Source organism: Sturnus vulgaris, unplaced genomic scaffold, assembly GCF_052056855.1.
Source record: "Sturnus vulgaris isolate bStuVul1 unplaced genomic scaffold, bStuVul1.hap1 Scaffold_195, whole genome shotgun sequence".
NCBI classification, from domain to species: Eukaryota; Metazoa; Chordata; class Aves; order Passeriformes; family Sturnidae; genus Sturnus; species Sturnus vulgaris.
Window position 1 is genome coordinate 11523924 of NW_028276170.1, and position 20772 is coordinate 11544695.

Consider the following 20772-nt stretch of genomic DNA (forward strand, 5'->3'; position numbering starts at 1 on the left):
GAGGACTGTGAGGTTTTGAACCTCCAGGTGCTCTCAGGCACCCAACTGTCGGGTTATTTTCTTTCATGTGCCAAGCAGCTAATCGTTACTATAAAGCTGTTTATTGCAGAAGCATATCAGTCTCAAAGGCAAAAACAAAGCAAAGCAATGGCAAAAAGCAGATGGCATTAAAAGCAATGGCATAAAGCAATGGCATAAAGCAAGTGGCAATGGCAAAATGCAAGTGGCAAAATGCAATGGCATAAAGCCATGGCATAGAGCACCAGCTCTCCCTAAAGCATGTTCTTTTATAGAAACTTTCCAGCTTGCTAAGACACAAACTCGGACCACTGCTTCTTAACCTATTAGAATTCTAGTTTCTTAGCACGCCAGGCTACATATAAACTATGTACAAGGCCTGTCTTGTTCTAACTGGAAAATGTAAGCAATATTCTTAACTCTAACTCTATTATGTCTGAAGCCAGGTTCTTGGAGCCTCGAAGGAAACACTAGCATGTCTTTCAACCTTCACTAGAACATGTACTACTTCTCTGGCATCTAAGACCTTTTACTCACTAAAAGCACTTAAAACTTATTCCATTTACTTACTTATTGCTCCCTTGTGTAATAACACTTGTGCTACAACCTAAACCTTCACCTCTGCTTTATGTGTGAGAGGCTTAACATATTTCAATCCATCACAAGACTTTAATTCAATCCCTGCACTCTGATCGCTCTCTGAAGGATTCAGAGAAACTCTTGACTTAGTGACTCCAACACATCCCCACACTGATTTTAGAGGAGTCGTGTGTCCCACACCCAGCCCCGCTGTCATTCTGCCCAAGCACAGCTGCTCCAGTGTTCCCAATAAAGCTTCCCAGTTCACCCGGTCCCGTTTATTGGGGGGCGGGACTGGGGAAGGACCTGGGGGGACCCCACTCCTTACAAACAGAAAATCCTGGATTTGGGTGAAACACTGGCTTGGGGTGTGCTTTCTTTTCCTCCTCCCTTTTGCCAACTCTTGCTGTTTCCTGTCTCTCTGTGAATGCTAATTTTTGCTGTACATTTTCCCTCAGATAATTGAACTGCTTACCATATCAAATGTAGCAGTTGTTCTTCACCCAAATTTAACATGAGCAGGTGCTACTTCTCTTTCAGGTTAAGATCAGAGCTTGAATGCAGTGATTTCAAAGTGAATAAATTACCTTTCTCTCTTTCAGTCGGAAATGAGCTACTGCCACCTGCACTTGCCCTTCCCTTCCTCTCCTGAACCACCGAACAGCCCCACTGGGATGGCAGGAGCTGGGCCTGGGAGCTGCTGCCTTTGGAGTTGCAGCTCCTCCTCCCGTGGCCGCTGCTCAGAGCCCAGAAGTGCTCTGAGAACTTGAAGTTGTGGCAGCTGGGTTAGAGCCTACATGGGAGGAGGAGAAGGTTCACCAGAGCCCTTCTCCTGCCGTGCCAGCTCCAGGGCAAGGAGTGCAATGGAAGCCAGCCAATGTCCAAACCCCATCTGCTCTGCCAGTTCCTGTGGGAATGAGCTGCTGCAGAGGGGAAGATTTGGGTGGAAATGTGGTTCTCTAAGAAGGCCATAACTAAATGCTTGCATGGGGATTTTGGCTTCTGGAGCAGTGGGGTAGGGCTGTTGTTGGTTCCTACCCCTCCATCCCAGGATGATGTAAGGGGTGAGGGATGCCATGTGTGCTGTGCCCTGGCAGTGATCCTCAAGAAATCCTTCTAATCCTCTCCTTCGAGCTGGTCAAGCTCCTGGAAATGACAGGACAGAAAAAGAAAAAAAAAAGCTCAGCTTTGTGCCCTCCTGCCCTTGTGGGGTGAGGGACAGGAGGCAGAGGTCCAGCTTCGTCTCTCTCTGACCTTTCCTTTGAGACAACACTGTCTGCTCCCACCACAAAGGCACAGAGGGTGCTCTTTGCCCCCACCAGTGGGAAGTGGCTCTGCTGACCCCACTAAGAGTGCTGGAAGATGAGTCTGTGAACTAAACAGTTGAATATTGCCCAGAGGGGGTAGCAGGCAGTAGATGTGCCACCATTCTCTTTCCAGGATCCCACTGGGAGGACCTGAACTATCGACGATGAGAGAGAGACGGAGACACTGAATGGTGATCAAAATCCAATTTTTACTGAGCACTACATGTGCTTATATACCATTCACAGGAAGGCTGGTAATATTTTACTGCAATCACATAGACAAACCTTACATAGACAAACTCTCACATAGACAAACTTTACATTTGGACTTAGTAAAATCTTATTTCCCATAACCCAGACTTGATCCAGTCCTCTTGCAGTCAGATCTCTGTTTGCTCTTGCCAGGCATCCTCGTTGTCAGGCTGCATTTGCTGATTCAATCTGCAGTACTCTCAGTCTCATTTGCATTACCCATATCCACACCTCCCCCCTTTCTTTTAACTAAAAATACACTCTTAAGCGATTTGTCTATTAAATTCTTAACACACTGTAAAATACAAGGAATAACTACTACAATGCATAATATGATGCCTAATACATACAAACCTATTTTAACTAAATTCCTGATCCAGCCAGTGAGTCCCCAGTGCCCTAAGAGCCAGTTCAGCCAGTCGTACCCATGATCTACCCGAAGTTTATTCACACCTTCTTGGAGGGCTTGAATGCTGGCATAGATGGGCTGGGAGTGGTCAGAAAGGTTAAGGCAACACATCCCATCGAATTCCTCAGCCACAGGCGGCGGCGGAGCTCGGAGGCGGCCCCAGCGCAGGTGGGAGCCGCGCTCGGTTGTGCGGGGGCTCGGGGCTCGCTGCGGGCCGAGGGGGCGGCAGGGGGCTCTGGCGGGTTGGTTGTGCCGGTGCCGGCCCGTGTTGGCGCTGGGCTGAGGGCGCTGCGGGAGCGGCTGCCCGCGGTCTCCTTCCCGCTGGGGCCTCGGCAGGAGCCGGTGCCGGAGCAGCGCTGGCTCGTCCCGGTTGCTGTGGGTGGCACAGAGGTGTCTGCCCTGTGCCCGGGGCTGTGCGGGAAAATTCCCGTGGCCGGAGGTTTGTGTGCCCAAAGGAGACAGAGAAGTCCTTCAGAAGTGACTTTATTCGTGAACAAAGAGAGAGGCCATGCGGCATTTGCCATGCGGTCTCTAAAACGCAGCCTCCTTTTTATCCTCATTTTCCCGTCTGCGTCTCCCTGTCCCTTTCCCTTCTGGCTGAGGTACTTGGAAGGTTCAGAATTCCCGATCCGCCTACTGCATGTCCCTCTTAATATGCACTCCTACTACGATATTAATCTTACTGCTTTCAATCCCTCCTTCTCTCATATTCTCAAGAATTGCCTTTACTAACTTTTAATTTCCATTGACTTAATCTCTTTTCCTGCATCCTCTTTGGCGCAAGGTGTCGTGCATGGTAAAAAGCTGAGAGTTGCTGCAGCACGTCAGAGGAGCAGCAGCATTCGTTTAAGCCATGGTCTGCCAGGGAACCACGAAAATTTGTCCAATTCCCATCCTTTCTCCAGAATACGAGATATTTTCATATTTCCTTTGTTATCTGTTTAACCACTTTTCGATTAGCATCTGTTTGCAAACAGCCGTTTGCGTCATTTAATTTTCCACAAACTCCTTCTTCTTCTGTAAGTAGATAATCTGATCCCATCCCATGGTGAAATGTCTCGTTCCTCATTTCAGCGGCTTGGTCAGCAGGAAGGTCAGGAGCTGGAGCTGTCTGCTTGGTTATTATTTCAAGGACAGTTTTAAACCTAATTATGCCACTCAAATTATGGATGGGTTTTCTGTGTCCTGATAGAATTCGTTCGGGATCCCAGGGGCTGGTCCATGGTGTTGTAGGATTTGTTCTGGTGGCCGTTCATCTTTTTCCCTTTTTTGGGTGCTCCCTCCTGCCACGGCTGCATCAATTGAACACTTTTATCTTATGAAATGATAAAATGTTTGGATTCCCAACTCATTTCTCTGGACTAGCAAAAACACCTCATTGCTTTGGGGAGAGGGATGATTCCCCCCCACACACACTTTTTTTTCATGAAATTTGCTCAATATTCTCCGTTTGCTGTTTCCCTTTGCAGCTTAACCAGTTTCTGTTGCAGTCAGATATCCTCACTATGGGCTCTGCCTTTAGTTGTGCAAATTCCATCTGTGCAAGCAGGCAGAGCTGGGGGTGAGGGGCAGATGGACTCAGGGAAATTCCTCCCCCTGGCAAGAAGGCCCTTGGGCATTGTCCACACTTCTCCAGAGCAATGGTAATTTGCATTTCTAAAACTCCTCTCCTGGCTGCCTGGAACTAGGATTTTCTTCCAGAGCAGCCTTTAGGTGATTCACACGTCCACCCTCACAATCTGCTTTATTTTTCTTTTTAATTTTTTTAAACGATTTTTTATTAACAGTTTATGCGTTAAAGCCTCACAATTAATACTCTTCTAGGTTTGCAAAATGGAATTTAAAAGTGAGCTTCGAAAAACCCTTTCTGAAATTCTGCCATCATTAAGAGCCAGCCACAAATATATACAAAAATATTCCAGTGCAATCCAGCTTTTTCTACTTCTTCTCCTAAGGGTAAAAACTGCTTGTCACACGCCTGGCCCAAACCCAACTCAGAATATAAAAGTAGGAGTACTATGAAAAATTTTTCTCATGGTGTAATCTTGTCACTGAAACTGCAGGGACAATAAAAATCTCTTCAACAATATCTTTAGTGTTAGAGAGTTAAGGCATTACTTGATTCTGGTCAGGATGTGCAACAGAAATCATTTCATCCACACATAGCCCGGGTGTGCAGAGAAAATCATTCCATGAGATGCAAATTTTATGGGATTTTTCCTGAAATTTTACAGTCCGAACCCATTGAAATCCATTGGTTTAGTGTTCATTGCTTCAAAGTTGTGTAGTTTTTAGTGTTTGGTTTCCTATTGCACACGGATTTCTCCTCTTGTGATGTTAATTAGATCCACATTCCTGGATTTCCTTCTCAGCCTTTCCCAGACCGGATGTCTCCATCTGGGCCAGGGGCAGTGTCTGGGGTGGGTGTTCCTTGATGTTTGCTGATGTTTGCTTGATGTTTTGTTGAATGTTGTTATCTTTGTGGGAATCTTTTGGGCTATTCCCAGTCTGTTGAGATGTTAAACTCATCTCTGTTGAGTGGTCTAACAGTCCATAAACAATACCTTTTAAAATTTCTTTCCTGAGGGCAAACCGAGACTGACTAGTAAAATGAAATGTAAAAAACTGTAAATTTGGTATATTTTCCAGCAGTGGAATCGCAGGCAGCCCAGTGTGTGAGTGTAATTGAGAGGCAGAGTCCTGGGTGGATGCTGTGAACAGCAAAGTGCCAAGGCAGGCTCTGTGCCAGCCCAGCTTCCTGTGGCAGAGATTTCACAAGAGACAGGATTCTGGCCACGGACTGCTTGAAATATACATCCCTTATCTCCAGCCCGCACTAGGTGGAGAATTCCCAGGGTAAGGAATTGCAAAGATCAATTCCAAGGGAGAGAATTGAATATCTGCCCTGGCTCTGGCCAAAGGTTATAATGGCCGGATGCTTGGCCTTCAGCCAAGGGCACACACTGACTCAGAAAACACTTCCTAAATGCAGCAACATGTTGCATATTCATAGACCTTCATGCATTATTCAGAATCATTCTCCCCAACCTGTAAATCATTAATTTTTTCCTCCCTAGGGTTCTGGTGTCCCAGAGTCCAAGAATGTGAAGAATTTCCTGATTATCTTTTTTACCATTCTCTGAGTTAGTTAAATGAACAAAAGCTTTTTACATCAAAATGTTGTAGTCCAAAAAAATATATTTATCACTATTGTTTATAAGTTCTGTTAATAGCAAAGCTAAAAGAAACTATGTTCATACAGGAAAGTTTTCCAACATAGAGCATTCATTTTAATATTTTCAAAAAGCCAATAATTTAATATGTACTCATAAGACACCTAGGATTCAAATTTATTTTCTGAGTCGGGAAGAGCCATAGGTGGGGCACCAATCATTTTGTTATTGTTCATTTTCTCACGTTTTCTTCCTTTCGTCCTGCCATACCACAGCCTTGAGGCTATTGGGGTTTAGAAAGTGATACAATGTTATGGGTAGAAGAAAGAATCCTCAGTCCAGGTCCTGAAATTTCCTAATAATGCTCAGAATTCTTACACCTCCTTTTCAGTCCTGGATGACTTCTGAGCGTCTCCGGACCCTCTCCGGGTCAATACACCACAAATCTTCAGTCAAAATATGTCCCAAATATTTTACCTTTTACTCCAACATTTGCTCCTTTTTTTCATATACTCAAAGACGTTTTTTAGCCTGAACATTCAGCGATTTCACAGAGGCTTCTTCTGCCACTTCTTGTCCTCCTGATTGCAGCAAGTCATCCACATCCTGCATTAACCCAATCCCTGGGGGTGGGGTAAATTCTTGCGATATTTTCTGCAAGGCTTGCCCCAATAAGGCTGGTGCTTCCCTGCATCCCTGCAGAAGGACCATCCATGTCTTTTCCATTTTCCCTTCTACCTCTTGTTCCCACTCAAAGGCAAAATCCAGTTTACCATCCTGTGTGAGTGGGCATCCCCAGAAAGCATCTTTGCCATCAAGGACTGAATGGTGTCAGTGTGAGGAGGGCACCTGGTTGAAGATGGTGTAAGGATGTGAGAGCCCCTGGGTGCTGGGGCCCCCTTGGGCCCTGGGGTTCATCCCTCAGGGGCTGTAGAAACTCTGCCATGGCCTTTGCCTTCCCCTTGGCCTTTTCCTCATCCCTTCTTGCATTCCCCTGCTGTGCCTTTGTGACCAAGTGCTCCAGGGGCTTCTTCTGCCCCTCCTGCAGCCCCCTCAGTGCCTGGGGGTGCTCATCCTCTGACAGCTGCTGAGCTTTCTGCTAAATCATTCCTTTCTGCACTGACCCAAGGAAAATGCTTAAAAGCTAATCTGGATGCTTGCACGTCCAATTCCCATTTCCCAGCTGTTCCTTCGTGCTGCTCCTTGTGCTGTGGCTGCCGTGCCCAGCCCGTATCCCAGAGCCGGTGCCTGTCCTGCCGCAGTGTCCAAACGCGGCCCCCCCGGCGGGCAGGGCCGGCAGCTCCACGGGGCCGGGCAGCGGCCGGGGCGTCCCGCAGCCTCCTGGGGGCCGGGGGCCACTGCCGGGCCTGCAATTGCCGGGGGGTGCTGGGCTCAGGCAGCGCCCGGCGCTGAGCCCCGGCTGCCCCACAGCCCCGGCCCGGCCCCGCAGCTCCCCACAGGCCCCCAGCCCGTGCTCCCGGTGCCGCCCCTCTGCGCCCGCTCCTGCCGCTGCCCAGCACAGAGAAACCCCCTGCAATCCTGACCTCCTTGTGTGCCTGTCCTGGCAACCGGGGATACAAAGGATTTGCAGCAGCTGGCAACTTTGGAGGATCAAATCCTGCTGAAAAACAACCCCATCCTCAGTGTTTTCCCTTCCTCCTCTTTACGATCCTTCATGTTTTTTTGCCACATAGATTGCTCCTGCTTCTTCTTTCCTGAACCATATTCCTGCACACTCCCCTTCACCCAATCCCTTCTCATCACACCAACAGCATCCATCCCCCTGTTGTATGAATCTGTTCTGGACTTCCCTGATTGCCGCCTGAGTGTCCCTGTCCTTGATTACCTCTGGGAGAATGTGCAAATTTCATCAACATGCTCCCAAGGGACCCTACAGAGATATTTTGGGATTGTCATCCCTTTGGCCCGGAGCCCTTCCTGGCTTTCCCTTTCTACCCTCCACGGGTGCCCTGCCATGTTTAGTCCCCGAAGATGCCACTGTAGTCACTGCTGAGATTTTCAGTGCTCTCTGGCTGCCGACTCTTCCCAGCCCCCCCTGATCTGTCACTCGTCTGTCTCCTGGTCACTCTCGGGTACACAGTCTGTAGGAATTACTGCGTTGGGATTGTAGGGACAAACTGAGGCGCTCTGGTCTTGAAGTTTGCAGTTTATTTGGTAGGGCGTGGGTATATGTAAGGCCCTGCTAGGAACTCCAGCTGCAGCTCAGAGCAGGAAGGAGAGAGAGGGATAGAGCAAGAGTTATAGCAGAGAGCGTAAGAGAGTAAGAAAGATGGCAAGAGTAAGTGCATAAGAGTGAGAGTTTCCCGTTTACGATACAAGAAATTTTCTTCTATGTTGAATATTCTAGTTTCCACTAGCCACTCTTCTAGAAGATACAAATTGTCTAACATTTGTATGCAACCTATAGGAATGACTATACTACCATGTTTTACTGCTTTTCTTATCTCTAAATTTTATCTGGGACCCTTCGTGCCATGCCTAGGGAGGATGTCTGTTTGCTTTTTGGTATTCGCAGCATCTAACATTATCGAAACAAAGGGGCCTTCAGGCATTCAGTTGCTTTCAGCCACACAGTCAAAAATGGCTATCATTTCTATTTTGCTTATATTTTTCCTATTCTCAAAGTCTTTTGTTAGGCACTCGTATTTATAAGGTTTCCCTAATTCATCCTTCCCAACCCCAGTCCATGCCCGATGCCGCTGCCACCCAAGGGAGCTGATCACCCAAACTGGGTGAGGCACCTTCAGCTCCACACACTGCCCTCCACCCCGGGCGGGGGAAGGAATTCCTGCCGACCCCCAAGGTGTGTGGAAAAATTCACATCACCAGAGGTTTTTGTGCTCAAAGAAGACAGAGGAGTCTTATATGAACGTAGCAGGAGCTTGGCTGAGCAGCAGTCTGTGTGGTCAATTAATAACATTTTCTGACCCTGATGGCTTCTGCTGTCACTTCCTTATGTCCACGTCCCCGGCCCTGTGTCCAAGCGGATTCGCAGCATGTGTTTGTAGAGACCCTTTGCTGTTGTTCCTTGCATGGGGGTCCCCCGTTTTGGGGCCATCCCCCCTGGAGCAGGGTGTCCCGGCTTGGTGCAGCCCCGCCCCTCGGGCAGCGCTGAGCCAATGAGAGCGCGCGGCGGTGATGACGCAGCAGTGTCCAGGCAGAGCCGCAGCTCCCAGCGTTGCCCACCTGGAGCCACCTGCGCCCGGCCCGGGCCCCAGCGCCCCCCGGCAGGGGAATTTGGGGAGGTGGGAGGGGGGGAGCGCCAAGGCCGGGCCCCCCCGCGCTGTGGTGGCGGCAGCGGCTGCAGTGGGGAGCGAGTGCGGGCGGGAGCGGCCGAGAGCCCAGCGCTGCCCCAGCCCGAGCTGCCCCAGCACCATCGCTGCCCCTGCGCTGGGATGCTGTGGGTTTGGGGGGAAGAGGGAGCCGGCAGTGGGTGCTGGGCCTGGGGGCAGCAGCAGAAGGGAAGGAGAAGCAGGGTTGAAGAACAAAACGGTCAAATAATGCATATGGGAGGAGCAGGTGGGATTGTGCATGATAAGGAGGAGTAGTAGGAGGAAGAGAAATGTGAGGAAAAGCAGGGACACAGGAGAAGGAGGAGCAGAAAAGAGAAGCAAGACAAGTTTCCATCCCTCCCTCTATCTACAGCCTCACCCCTGCAGCCCCAAGTTCATTGCCGCCCTCCAAATGCAGCAGGTGACCAGAGAGGGGGATCTATGATTTTCTGAAGGGTCAATCTTGGTGTTTGAAAGCTTTATTGGGGTAAAAGTTGGTGCTTTATTTCTTTTGCGGGTACTGAATCTTTGTTTTTCAAGGGGATTTTGGCTGAACCTTGCTTTGTGGGGCGTTTTTGATGTGTATCTTGAGGTTTGGAGGATTTTGGGGCTGAATCTTGGTGTTTCAGAGGTTCTTAGAGACACAATATGGCCAGTAATTTTCTGGGATGAACTTGGGCAAGGGGGAACCGCCAGCTCAACGCACTCCCCTCTTGTTTTTTCCCCAAACCAGGATTTTTCATTCCCAAGGCGTTGGCAGATGGAGGAGGAGGAAAAGCCCCGGAGATCTCTCACAAGGAGGGGCTGCAAACTGAGCCCAGGGAGCTGCGAGGAGGAAAGACCCTCCCTGAGCCGGGAAGGCGGCCGGAGATCCAGGCAGAGCTCAGAGCTGGTGGAGAAGCCTCCTGGAGGGGAGAAGCCCCACAAGTGCTTGGAATGTGGGAAGGGTTTCAGATGGACCTCCGACATGATCCGGCACCAGGTGATCCACACTGGAGAACGGCCCTATGATTGTGGGAAATGTGGGAAGAGCTTCAGGACTATTTCTCATCTGATGGAGCACCAAGTGATCCACACAGGGGAACGGCCCTACACCTGCTTGGAATGTGGGATGAGCTTTGGGTGGAGCTCTGACCTGAGAAGGCACCAGCGCATCCACACTGGGGAGAGGCCCTACGAGTGTCCCAAGTGTGGGAAGAGGTTTCACACCAGCTCCGATTGCCTCATCCATGAGCGGATTCACACAGAGGAGAGGCCCTTCCGCTGCCCCGACTGCGGGAAGGGATTCAACCGCAACTCCCATCTCACTGTCCACCGGCGCATCCACACTGGGGAGAGGCCCCACGAGTGTCCTGAGTGTGGGAAGAGCTTCTCACAGAGCTCAACTTTGACCCGACACCAACAGAGGCACCACTAAGGGAAGCCCTGTGAGTGCCCCGAGTGTGGGAAGATCTTCGTGCTCTGCTCCAGCTCCATCCCCCATGGGAGGATCGGTGTTGAATGATCCCCAGTGACCCCCGTTGGGCAGAGCCCTGGTGATCCGTGGTCCTGGTGATCCCTGTTGGGTGGAAGGAAGGGGTTGGAGAGATTTCTCTCCCTTTTCCTTGTCCCGCTGTGATTTGGTTGGTAATGAATTCCCTCGCTGTGCCCAGGCTGGCTCTGTTGTTCCCGTGCCGGTGCTCGGGGCGGGATCTCTCCTGTTCCTTCTCTCACTCCCGGGCCTGTTCTCAGCCAATGAGAGAATGCGATGAAGAAGATTCAGCCAATCAGAGAGAGCAGCTGTGATGACTCACCGGTTGCCGGGCAGACCCGCAGCACCCAGTGTTCCCCACCTGGACCCGCCCTCCCCGCCCAGTCACGATCCCCACTCCGGGGTCCCCTCAAGTCCTTTCCTAGTACCCCCCACTAAATGAACTGGGTGTAACTGGGAAGCTTTACTGGGAACACTGGGAGCAGCTGGGCTTAGGCAGAGTTCCAGCAGGGCTGGGGGAGACCCACTACCCTCCCAAAATCAGTGTGTGGATGGAGCAGGGGGTCCTGGCCTTCCGTGAGTTCATGGGGAGGGGCTGCGGCCGCTGCCGGCTCAGGAACTCTGTGGGCAGAGAAAAGGGGGTGACACCCGGCTGGAGGTCCCCAGGAGGAGCACACACACTCTGGGGGCGGGGGAATATGAACCCGGGGTCCTCCCCTCAACTTCTTGCACAGGTAGAAGCCGAGCCCCAGCGCCAGGAAGACGAAGCCCAACACGGAGCCACCAATCTCCGTCAGCACATTGCTGTGAGCGGCGTCTGGCGGCATCTCTGGGGGACCACAGGTGTCAGGGCCACCCAAAACCTCTCACGGACATTTCAAGCCTCTCCAAGAATCCTCCCAATCTCCCCCAGCCCACCTAGGGCTCCCTAAAACTTCTAATTCTTCTAATCTCTTCCTGGCTTCCTTGGGACCCACCAAAGCCCCTCCTGTCCCTTTCAAAATGCCATAACTCCCTCTCATTTGCCCCCCACTGCCCCAGGACCCCCACACCATCTCCCAATCCCTTCCCAGCTACAGTAGAACTCACGAAGATCCTCCCAGTCTCTTTGCAGCACAACCAACCTCATTCCAAATCCGGCTTTCCAATCCCTGATCTTTTTCCAGCTCCTCCACGTTCACTCAAAACCTTCCCAGTTATACCCAGCACCCACAGACTCCCTCCCAGTGCTCTCCAGGACCCCTAGAACCCAATCCCACCCTCCCCAACATCCTTCAAACTCATTCTCAGCCATTCTAGACCGCCGATCCATTCTCCTATTTTAATCCAGGCTATCTCAAACTCCCTCCCAGTTACTCCCAGCACACGCCAATCCCTCTCCCAGCTCCCCCAGTGCCTCCCCCACGCCCCTCCCATTGTGAGGTCCGGGCCGTGCTCCAGGCTGATGTGCTCCACCTGGTAGCTGGAGCTGACCCTGTGCCAGGGGGGTTTCCAGCAGCACCAGGAGCTGGTAGAAATCCAGTCCCCATTAGGGACCAGATTGGTGGCCACCACATGCCCCGGAGCTTCTGCTGGCCCTGGAACCATCTCAGCTGGATCTCGGCAAGGCAGAAATCCATCACAGAGCAGAGCAGTCAGCCGGGTCCGGGCTAGGAGCTCGAGGGCCACAGTGAGATGGGCACTGGGGAGCGCTGGGAAAGAGCGGGGACACACTGGGATCAGCTGGGGGGAGACTAGGAGAAATGGAAGAGGGCTGTTGAGGAAGTGAGAGGGACTGGGGATGAAACTGGAGAAAGTGGGGGAACACTGGGAGAGAGTGGAGTGGATTGGGGAACGGGAGAAAGAGTGGAGGTTCGGGATTGGACTGAAAAGGACTTTGAACAGATTTAGAGGGATTGGGAGTGCACTGGGAGAGAGGGTGGAGGTCTGGGAGTGCACTGGGAATGGAATGGTTGGGGACCGAGAGGAATTGAGAGGGACTCTGGTGAAACTGGGAGGGACTGTGAGGACACTGGGAGGGACTGGGATGGACTGGGTCCATCCCGAGTCACTTGGGTTGAGGGGCAGGAGGCCCCGGGGATGGGCACAAGAAGGGCTGACGTGTCTCGGGTGATTCCCAGGGAGGTTCTGAGGGGCTCCAGGGTCATTCCCAGGGCAGGGCCCGAGGGGACACGCTCTGCCCCACGCTCACCTCTGCGCTCCACGAGGAACGGGCTGGACAACTCGTAGTTGTGCCGGCAGTGCCTGTCCACCGCAGCCCGTCTGTACTCCATCCATTGCGGGTCGCTGTTCCAGTGCCTGGCAGCCTTGTCCCCAAAGGAGGTGTCCCCACGTGCAGCCCCACATCGCTGCCCAAGTGCAGGAACTGCTCCCGCTTGGAGATGTTCCTCTCCACGAACCTCAGCCGGTCGGTGCCGTGAATGAAGTGACACTCGGACTAAACCATCTCCTGGAACAGCGCTGTGTGTGCAGGACACAGGTCCGGGGGTGTCCCCCCAGCAGCCCCCCAGCAGCCCACAGTAGCCAAGGGCTCCGGGTCCCTGCCACACGCCCCATGGCCAGCACTGGATAGGGTCTGACACCTCCCCCCTGTTGGAACCCTGGAAACTGAGGGGTTTGGGCTTTCTGTGCTGACAGACATTGACCCCCAGGAAAACTCTGCTTTTGACCTGAGGCTGTGAAGAAGCTTTCCAGAATTGTGATAGAACTGGGATCACTGGTGTGTAGCTTGAATAGAAGTGTGTAATGTCCCATGGTGGAAAATTTAGAATTTGTGGTTTTAGACTATATTAATACATATAAAACAAGATGGAGGTTTTAGGGTGGAGTTTTCTTTCTTTTTCACCTTCTTCACGGGTCTTGCTGGTACTTTTGTAATTGGATAGAAAATTCCACAGTGCAGGTCACAGGTGATTGGTTGTTGGGTTAAAAGTAAAAAGAATTTAGCTGTGTGTTCTTAAGTGGACAGATTGGCCCTTAAAATGCCTTGTAGAGAGAGATACGTGTCCATTTTTGGCCTGTTAGCTAGAAGTGCTGTAGAACTCACTGTAATATAGATAAGAATAAAATATCTGAGTCCAAACACGAAATTCCGTCTCTAGAGCATTTAATCCCGGCTCTGTAACAACAAAAAAGAAGATAAAACGCGATACCCTCTCCCCAAATTCTCCTGTCGGGGGGCGCTGGGGGCGGGGCGCGGGTGGAGTCCAGGTGAGGAGCTCTGGGCGCTCTGGGACTGCCTGAGGAGTCATCAGCGCCGCGCGCTCTGATTGGCTCAATTATTTTGGTGCCTTCTCTCATTGGCTGAGGAGAGGCCCGGGAGTTGAGAGGAGGACCGGGAGAGATCCTGCCCCAGGCTAGCGGTGGAAGAACATCCAATTAACAAGGCATGCAGATCATTTCCCAGCGGTGCCCACACTCCTGTAGGAACTAAATGCACCGAGGATCTCACGAGGGTCACCAACTCTCTGGCGGCCAAATCCAGCCCTGCGCTCCCTGCGGGTGCGGGCACTCTGGGAAGGGCTCAGCTGCGGGTCAGATGGCCGGAGAGTGGCTTGGTGGTCACCTCGTGTGTGAGGCAGTGATGGGCTGGGGAGATGCGTGGACACTGCACATAATCACTTCCAAGCAAAAATCATTCCAGGAAGGAGTAACAGCTTCTGACAGAGACCAAGTGTTGCCACCAGGTGCTCCAGGTGCTCCTGCCAACAGCCAACCGCAGAAAGGAGCACACACACCAATGCACGTGGGCTTTGGCTGTCCTCTGACAGAGAAGTCGCCAGGGGACACAGGTCTCTGTGGCAGGAGCAGGCACCAGCATTGGCAGGCCTTGGGGACGGCAGGTCTCCTTTGGCAGGGACTCTGCCACACCTGCTGATTTCACTGCTCCCAGGGCTCAGAGCAGCATTCGTGCCCTGGGCCATACGTCCCGTGTCTGTGTCACACTCCTGTGTGTGTGACGGCCACCCAGCACCGGGTCTTGTCCCAGAGCGGCCCTGGCAGCTGCTGTGGAAGGCCCCGATGCCCTTCCTGCTGCAGCTGCATCGGCAACCGTGGGGGCTCCTTCTGCTGCCCTGAGCAGGCAGAGCAGAGGAGCATCTGCTTGTTGTTTGAGCCATTCCTAAAATTCCTGTTGGGCTGTCCTCGAACCTTGGGGGAACGTCTTCCTTGCAAGCTGGGCCACTTTGGGGGGGGGGGGGGGGGTGGTGTCCCCAGGGCACGTGGAGGTGTGTCCTAGGGCTCTTTGTGACACAGTGCACCGTGCTCACCGTGCAATAGGAAAGGGACAGAGCGTACAAGGGTGACCCTTTGTGACACGTCGTGACATAGGTGCTGGCGGCGACACGGCCACACCACAGTGCTCGGTGCACTCGTCGGGACAGGACGGAGAGAGCGGTGCTGTGAGGAGCCCCCACACAGCCAGCTTGTTCCCTACTGACCCGGAGCTTTTCCAAAGCGTTTCCTCTGCAGGTGGTCTCGAGGACAGACTGCAGGACACGGTGTCCTGTAGCCTTCCCAAGGCTTCTCTGTTGCAGCTGCCTACAAGGCACAACTGCAGCACTTGCCCATCTGGAGCTTTTCCAAGACATCTCTCCTGCAAGCAGTCCCAACTCCAAACAGTGACATGGAGCAGACACCACCCAGAGTGCCCAAGCTGGCCTGGGTGAAGGAGGAGGAGGAGGCTGCAGCTCCCTCAGCACAGCAGCCTGAAGAGCTGGAGCAGATCCAGCTGCTGCAGGAGGGTGAGTAGCAGATCTGGGCCACAGGGCTGGTGCCTGCAGCCAGCTTAGCCCCATCCCATCCCATCCCATCCCATCCCATCCCATCCCATCCCATCCCATCCCATCCCATCCCATCCCATCCCATCCCATCCCATCCCATCCCATCCCATCCCATCCCATCCAACATGCCCATGGATAGGACAGAAGAGGGGCTGGGGCTGAACGCCCAGGCAGCCACACCCCATCCCTGGAGCATCCCAGGGCTGTCCCTGCCTGGGAATGCAGGGCTGGCCTGTGTTCTCCGGCCTCTCCCACAGCCCCTCAGCCCTGGCTGCGCTCGCTCTTTGCCAGGTGCCGCCATGGACCCGACACAAGAGCAGGACCCTGCCCGTGGCCGCTTCCGCAGAACAGCGCAGGTACTGCAGCCATCCCCACCTGGGCTGGGCCTGCTGTCACTGCTCAGCCCAGCACCGTGCTTGGAGCACTCCATGGATTCTCCCTCTCTTCCTGCCCTTCTCCTGCAGATGATCTATGAATTCATCATGTGCATTTGGCGGGAAGAGACCACCGGTGTGGGCACTGGGCTCTTGGCAAACTTTCACCTCTTCACTGCTGAGACCGGGGCTGCCATGCTGGATTTGCTTGTGGAGAAGGGTGTCTCCAATCCAAAGCAAGTAAGCAGCCTGTGGCCAGGGCTTGATCACCCCAGGAATTGTGTGGCGCCTCGAGCCAGCTCTGCTAGGTTCCTTCAGTCTTGGAGGCCCAGCCCAATAGGGTGGGAAGGGCAGCACTTCTCAGGGGAAGCTGGGGAACCTGCTGCTCGGGCAGGTGTCCAGGTCTCCCCGGGCCTTCTGCAGGTGCCAGCCATGGTGAGGTACATCCACAAGTGGCTCACGGCCAATGAGTCTGCTGGGCACAGGCTGGACAAGGCCCTTCTGGAGCTGACCAGGGAATACCCCTGCGATGTGCTGATGACTCTCTTGCGCTGGGCCCCATCGGGTGACAGGTACGGCAGCCCCACCTGCCTTGAGGGTTTAGGGTTCCCTGGCCCGTTACCCTGTAGAGCCTGTCCCTGGTGACTGCCAGACAGGGGGACAGTTCCAGGAGCCTCTGGCTCCTCTGTTTGCCAGTGCTGCCATGTCAGCCCCTGAGCGTGCTGCCACGCTCCCTCCCTGCCCCTCAAGATGCCTGCACCCCCGTGGGCTGGCTGGGTGCTGCCAGCGAGGGCCGGTGGGCAGAGGCAGGGCTGACGGCCAGCGCAGGCCCCTGCAGCAGCCCAGGCCACAGTGCTGTGGCCCAGACCCCCCTGACACAGAGCTCTGACCCCACAGAGCTGCTACGGCCATGTGGGGAGTGATCATGTCCTCCACTGGGACTGCGGAGCCGGCGCTGCAGATACTCCTCAATGTGCTGAACGCCTGGCCAGTGGACAGTGTGTACACCTCCGATGGCGACAGCACAGGAGTCTTTGCCCTGGCTGTGAGTTCCTGCAACTGACCTTGGCTTGCCCCTAGGCCACCTCTCCAGCAGCTAGCTCTCTGTCCTCCCCCCAGCTGCATCTCTCTGCCTCAGGCACTGCGCTGAAACCTGCCTTAGGGGCAAGGTTCAGGGGCACCAGGTTGGGTGACCCCGAGGTGTCTCCCCCGGCCTCTCCCTGGCATGCTCGGGCCCTGCCACACGGATTTCTTGGCACTGAGTGTTGTCTCTGGGTGGTTCATTTTTTGCAGGCAACCGTGACACTGTGGAGGGTCTTCAACCTGACCTGGTGCCCACCTATAGTGTTGGAGTATTTTCCCCGTCTCTTTCTGTGTCTGCTCTTCCAAGTTTACATCAGCGCACTGGATACGCCAGAGGAGGTTGATACATTCTGGAAGGGGTGCCAGGAGCAACTGGGCCTTGCCACCAACCCCCAAAGGTGCTCCATCCCAGTCCTCCCAGTCTCCCCATCCCTTCCAAGGCAGGAGCCAGGGCTGCCAGCATGACCTGGGCTTTGCTCTGCACACAGGTTTGCGGTGCAGACCCTGAAGGTCCTGCTCTGCCGAGTGCAGTGTGAGCGTGTTGTGGTAGCCATGGAAGGCAAGGCTGGCTGGGACACGCTGCTCTGTACTGACACCCACCACTATGCAGTGGGACTCCTGGCCAGGTGAGACCCCCTTCTCCCTGCTGCCCCCGGCACTTGTGCCCAGGGTGCCCCACACAGTTCCCATGGGCATGGGTGAGAGGGCTTTGTCACAAAGAGACGGACGAGCAGACTGGAAAAGGCTGGCACAGGAGGGTGCCCGGGAACAGCCGCCTCCCAAAGCGCCCACGGGGTGCTTGGGAAAAGACCAGAGCTCTGTGGGTCACTCCTGGGAGAGCTTTGCCCTCTCGGCTCAGGGGCAATGATGCCTTTTCCCCCTCCACCAGGGAGATGCGCTGTGTCTCCATGATCTGGTGTTGCAGCTTCATCTCCTGCCTCTTGGAGCTCCTCAGCCAAGACATTTCAGACTGGCAGCTGCCCGCCATGGCATTCCTTGTGGAGGTGAGCCCCATGGGCAGCACAGCTGAGCTGCCTCCCACCTCTCTGCCCTCTCACAGCCGCAGCTGCCTGGGACGGGGCCCGTGCCCTGTGCTGCTGCCTTGGCTCAGGCCTGTGCAGTTCTGAGCTCCTGCCAGCTGGGCACCCCGGTCACTGCTTTGTGCATTTCAGGTCCTGGACTTCCTGGACATCAAAGAATGGGGTGACAGCCTCCTGGAGATCATGGCAAGGCGCCTGCAGAGCACGTCCAGGGAGATGCTTCGCCTGGTGCTCAGAGGCCTCTTGCAGCTCAGCAAGGACCCCTCGATGGTGAGAAGACAGCAGCGGCTGAAGCTGTGCGGGCAGCGTGGGGCTGGGGAAAGCAGCCCCTTGGGCTTGGCTGGGCTTTGGGAGCTGTGGCAGCTGCTCCCAGCTCTCCTGCGTTGCTGTTCAGCTGCCCGAGTGCTTCAGGACAGCCCTTCGGCCCCTGGGCTCCACGGCAGCAGTAGCAGCAGCGTGGGCTTGCCCTGCCTTGTCTTCCATGCAGAACATTAGAATGTACAGCCTGACAGAAAGCCTTGTGGACCTGTTGCGGGATGCAGATGAAGACATCGTTGAGATGACCGTCGCGGTGCTCAGCTTTCTGCTCTCGCACAGACACCTCGCAATACCCAGCCCCATCGCCCTGCGGCTGGCTGGCGCGCTCTGGCCACTGCTGGACAACGTAAGGCTCTGTGTCCTCAGCCACGGCCACTGGGTGCTGCCCCCAAGTGTGGGGCCCCATGGATTTTTGGGCCTGTGCACAGAGGGGTCTGGAGCAGCTGATGAGGAGGGCTTTTGCTTCCTTTCCAACAGGACAACCGCCATGTGCAGCTGCTCTCCATTCGCCTCTTCCAAGAGGTGATGAGGTTGGTAGCGGCCAAGGGTAAAAAGCCCCTCAAGATGCTTGTGAGCAAGAGCCTGCTGCCACTCTTCTTCAACTGCCACCATGAGAACATGCGTGTGGCAGAGGTGAGGACTCCTGGGCGCTGCTGTCCTCCTGGCAGGGGGCTCAGCTGTCTCCCTGCACCCGGGCACCTCATGGGCTCCAGCCTCCTCCTGGCCTTGGCACAGGGAGGCAGGTCCTGTGCCCTGGGCTGCGGTGCCATCTCTGGGTCTCTGCTGCTCTGCAGGCCTCTTGTGAAACGCTGCTTTCTGCACTAAGCTTCCTGAAGAGGAGAGATCTTGAGCAGCTGCTGATGGCGGATCAGATGTGGAGGTTTGGCGAGTGCTTGGTAAGAACGCTGCTCCCTTCCCTGGGCTGCCCACGCGGGCTCTTCTCCAGGCTCCTCTGGCCCCAGGGCCGGAGCTGATGGAGCCCCGAGCTCCATCAAGCCCGCGCCTTGCCGGGCCCTCTGCCCCGCTCAGGGCTGTGCGGGCAGGGCAGGCCGGGGCCAAGGGACAGAGCCCGCGCCAACCCTTCCCTCCGTGCCCTGCCGCTCTCTCCAGCTGGCACAGGACAGGAGCCGAGCGGCCGAGCTGCTGCGCCAGGCGCTGCCGTACCTGCGGAGCCCACAGGAGCCCCTGCGAGAGGCGGCCCTCAGGTTTCTTGGTGAGCCACAAGCCCGGCTCCCTCCCCGCCCCGCCGCAGCTCGGCCCCAGCCCCGCCTGCTGCCCCGGCAGCGCCATCCGGGCCGGGGCTCTGGAGCCCCGCCTGCCCTCGGCGCCGCTGCCGCCCTCTCGCAGCCGTGTCCTTGGGCGTCAGGATGCGGCGACGGCCGGGCCCGAGCCCTGCAGGGGAAGGCGCTGCTGTGGCCGCAGGGCTGGCAGCGCCGCTGCGGGGCAGCTGTGCGGCCGGGGCCGTGACAGGCTCTGTGTTGGCAGGGATGGCCGGGCGGTTCCTGAGAGAGCAGCAGCGAGAGTTGCAGCTCATGTGCAGGGGTGAGTGAGGCCAGCGGGCTGTCGGCGGGGGCTGGCGCTGGCAGCTGCGTTCCCTGCCCCGGCTGGGAGGGCTCTGCTCCCTGCGCGCACGAGGGGCGGCGTGGGCAGAGCACAGAGACCTTCCAGGGGCCTGCGGGAGGGACATTCGTGGCCAGCGCCTTCCAGCTGATCCTTGCTGTCTCCTGCTTCCTCCAGGCCATGGCAAGAGCTGCCGTGTGGGAGGGATGGGGCAGGAGGGTCTCCCCAGGTCCCTGCAGATGCAGGCTCTGACTGTGGCTCTGTTCCTCTCTCTTCCAGCCCTTCAGGACATGACAGATGACACCAGCCCTGCCATCTCATGCCTGGCTCTTCAGACTCTGTACATCAACACAGTTGTACAGAGCATTCCCTCCTCCCGACTCCAGCAGATGCGAGATGGATTCCGCCGCCTCTGGAAGTCACGGCCTTCCCTGTGTCGCAGGGGCTGGTTGTCCTGTGTGAACACTGTGGAGAACTGATCCGGGAGGCTGCGTCTGCTGGGGTCACCTGAGCCTGCAGGGAACACCTCTGCACTTCAAGGACTTTATTTCACCCCACTGTAGGATTAGTAAATTGCTGTTGTCATACACAGAGGTCCAGGAGCTTTCTTTTGGTGCCCAGAGTCTTCAGGCCAATGGGGAAGAGGCCAAAATGGGTGCTTGTGCTTGGCAAGTGGGCCAAGCGTGCGGAGTGGAAGGGAAAGTGGCCAAAAGGCCCTTGGCCTTTGGTGGTTCTGTGGAAGCCTTAAGGCTTCTGACAGAGCAGGCGGGCAGAGGCCGGAGCTGCGGCGGGGATCCCTGAGAGACCGGTCCCTGGAGATGGCCAGCACCCCTCTGCCAGCCTGGAAGCGCCATCTGTGTCCTGCCCGTGTGTTGCTGGCTGGATTGCTGAGGGCTCTGAGGTGCCTCTTGATGCGGCTCCTCTGGAGCTCCTTCAGCAGCCAGGCAGGCCTGGGGGAGGCGTGGAGGGCACGGGACAGTGGGAGGCCATGAAGGGCTGCGGTGCTGCCAAGGCCTGCCCGGAGAAGGCAGTGGGAAGGCGTGAGGGGGATGCGTGTGGCGCTGGGTGGCGGGAGGCTGTGATGGGCCAGGAGGACTTGTGTGGATGGGTTGGT

The 20772-nt window shown here is 55.2% G+C and overlaps 1 pseudogene; it reads left to right on the top strand.

Annotated features, from left to right (window-relative positions):
• Positions 1–20772, top strand: part of LOC148218085 (uncharacterized) — an 82471-nt pseudogene that overhangs the window by 45154 nt on the left and 16545 nt on the right.